This window comes from Eumetopias jubatus, unplaced genomic scaffold (assembly GCF_037043125.1).
Source record: "Eumetopias jubatus isolate StellerSeaLion01/CBP00866 unplaced genomic scaffold, mEumJub1_p1.0 scaffold_14, whole genome shotgun sequence".
Lineage (NCBI taxonomy): Eukaryota > Metazoa > Chordata > Mammalia > Carnivora > Otariidae > Eumetopias > Eumetopias jubatus.
In genome coordinates, this window is record NW_028274820.1 from 7,456,756 (window position 1) to 7,460,413 (window position 3,658).

The following is a 3,658-nucleotide window of genomic DNA, read 5'->3' on the forward strand; positions in this document are numbered from 1 at the left end:
ATGCTTCAAAAAGATAGGGGTACAGATATCTGTTCAATTAGTGTTTTCATTTTTGGGGGTAAATGCCTAGTAGTGGAATTACTTGGTAATTCTATTTTTAGCTTTTTGAGGAAACTTCATACTGTTTTCCACAGTGGCTGCACCAGTTTGCGTTCCCACCGACAGGGGGTTCCCTTGTCTCCACATCCTTGCCTACACTTATTATTTTTTGTATTTTTTGATTTTAGCCATTCTGACACGTGTTTTAACATGTTGGCTACTATCCCATTTCTAACATCGGCGGACATTGAGAATCTAGACCGCTGCATCTCAAAGGGTTAATCTCAAGTTTTTATTACTTCCTAAACAGGTAAATGAGACCCTCTTGCTCATCTGGAACTTTAAATGGTGCTTGCTAGAGGCTGTCTCCCAACCGCTATTTCTTACGCACAAATTTCTTGCTGAGTATCTGACTCAGTTCCTTGATTTACAGTTACCTGGTAATTTCTTTTAAGAAATCCTCTGTACCTTGATATCAAGTTTCCATCCAACTTCTGTCCAACCTCACAACAGCAGAAAGCAGCTGTTGTCACAGGAAAAGCAATAAGCTCAGATGACCCCTCACCTCATACCTGCTAAAAAGTACTCTTGGCTTTCACAATCTATGGTGATTTCAGAGATGTTTTTAATGTCAAATATAGGAATAGAAGAAGTACACTCTTACTTGTTACCACAGATTGCTATATTATAGCATCTGGTTGAAATCTCAAAACAATTCCATAAAGCTAGTTTTTTTTTTTTTTATCCCTAGTTTAAGACAAAATAAATTATGAAGCTCTGAAAGATGAAATAACTTGGCTAAATTCTCTCTCCTAGTAAGTGGTGAAATTAGAATTTCTATCTAGTTCTGATTCACTCCTAAATTCACTTCTTTCCATTATGCAAAGCTATGATTATATTCACAAATGAAACCAACTAATCAATGAGAAAATATCTCTCTAAGAGTAGCTAAACAAATACTGTTTTGTATTAATACAGCATACAGGGCTTGTCGAATAATTCATTGTAAAGTGATTACCCATGTAACTACCACAGAGATCAAGACATAGAATATTGCCAATAGCCAAAAAGCTCTGCATATGCCCGAACCCAGTCACAAATCTTTCCTTCAGAATAATGGCTACTCTGCATGTCTTTTTCTTTTTCTTTTTTTTTTTTAAGATTTTATTTATTTATTTGAGAGAGAGAATGAGAGAGAGAGAGCACATGAGAGGGGCGAGGGTCAGAGGGAGAAGCAGACTCCCTGCCGAGCAGGGAGCCCGATGCGGGACTCGATCCCGGGACTCCAGGATCATGACCTGAGCCGAAGGCAGTCGCTTAACCAACTGAGCCACCCAGGCGTCCCTGCATGTCTTTTTCATTATCATATTATTTCTTATCTTTATAATTTCATCATCAATGGAACTATATTAAGTATGTTTATATCTTGCTTTTTTCACTTAATGCATAGCATTTTTCATTGGCATTGTTCTATTCCATTTTTATGAATAAACTGCAACTTATTCTACTCCAGTGTTGATGGACATTGAATTGTATATTTCCAGATATTACAAAGACTATTGCTATAAATATGCATGTTCAAGTTTTGCTATGAATGTATATCTTGTGGCATAACTGCATGAGTTTATCTAGGATGGTGGTTCTCAAACACTTTGGACTCTTTACAGTTTAAAATTAATAAAGACCTTGAGGAGTTTCTGTTTAGCTGAGTTATATCATCAATATTTGCATATTAGAAATTAAAAATGGTAATTTAAAATGTTTATAAATCCACTTAACAATAATGCATTCATCATATGTTGATATACGATGATTATATTTTGCATAGGAACGAATTGAAATTGTTTTACATTTTTGAAAATCTCTTTAATATTTGACATAATGGAAGATAGCTCTATTCTGCTATCTACTTCTGAATTAAATTTGTTGTAGGATGTTATTTGGTTGAAAGGGAGAAAAAAAAGATTTTTCACAGATATGTAACTGGCAAATGGAGAACAATCTTAATACCTTTTACATACAATTATGGATATTATCCTTTAATACTACATTAAACTCAGCAAATGGTAACTTATTAAAATTTGGTTGCAGTGTAGGATTAGTGAATATTTCAGTCTTTGTCACATTAAAGTCCATTGTAGGGAACTTATTAAACTCATGATGAGAGATCTATGTAATTAAAAATTCTAAGTATCACTTGAAAGCTCTTATTTTATGATGGCAACAAGTACCATTAAATGCTTTCCTTGAAATAATAAGCTCACTGTTTGATGAAGTATCTGCTAAGGCATTAATTTGCCTGTCAGTCATTCTTGCAAGTAAAAGTAATGTCCCATTTAAAAAAAAGTGGCTAGTTCAGCTTGCAACTCAAATAATTCCATCTTGCACAAGGGACGTTAAAGGGACATAGTTAAAAGCTGAGATTTAATAAAATTAATTTTCTTTTTTGCTTTTTATCTTGGAAATTTTAAGTGAAATATAGACATTTTTTTCCAACCACAGTGTGGTGGTGAATAATACAACTGCTGGTATAGATTGGTGACCCTGCCTTCATTTTGGCGAAGGTCCCGGCTGTGTTAATTACACTGCTTTTGCACCATCAAAGTAAATGTCAGCACAGTAAAAAAAAAAAAAAAGTATTAAACACCTTAGTACTGCTGTGAAAATAGCTCTGAAACCATTAACCCCATTAAAAATAAAGTCTTGGGGACACTCAGAGGTACAAAAACCACACAATGAGAACAAGTGCTTTAGGACATACACTTGTAATTGTCCCTGATGTTAAATAGGAAATGTACAATTTCAGATGTACAAAATTATGCCAAACTGATTGTTTCAAAGTGATTATATCAAAATTTATATTGACATTTATTGCCTCCATTTGTGAACATTACAACATGATAAACTCTAATTAGATGGTTTTGCAGGTTCAAAAACTACATCCATTTATATTTTTGTTAAATGTTACCAAACTATCTTGCAAAATTACATTTCCAACATAAGGTATTACCAATAGTTTATGAAAGACTGATTCTCCACATCCTCTCCAGTACTATATGTAATTAATCTTTTTTAAAAAAATGTTTTGATTAGATAAGCAGAAAAATCCCCTGATTTGTCTTTGTTTTCAATTGTATTGCCTTGATCAATGGAGAGGTGAAGCAATGTATCTCACATTGTCCATTGTGTTTTTTTTTTTTCCTGTGAATTGAATGACCATATCCCTCATCCACTTTTCGTCCCCCTTGGGTTGCTTTATTTCTTACTAATTTCTTTTTTTTTTAAGATTTCATTTATTTATTTGAGAGAGAGAGAGCATGGGAAGGAGAGAGAGAGAGAAAGCACGAGCAGAGGCAGAGGGAGAAGCAGACTCCCCACAGAGTGGGGAGCCCGATGCGGGGCTCGATCCCAGGACCCTGAGATCATGATCTGAGCTGAGGACAGACTCTTAACCAACTGAGCCACCCAGGCGCCCCTCTAATTTCTAAGGCCTTTTAAAATATTATGGATGTTAATACTTCCCATGTCTTTTTTTTTTCCTACTGAACATACCCTCTCCTAATCTTTTAAATTTGTTCATAATTTCTTACTTCTAACATAATTTAAAATTGTCAGTAAT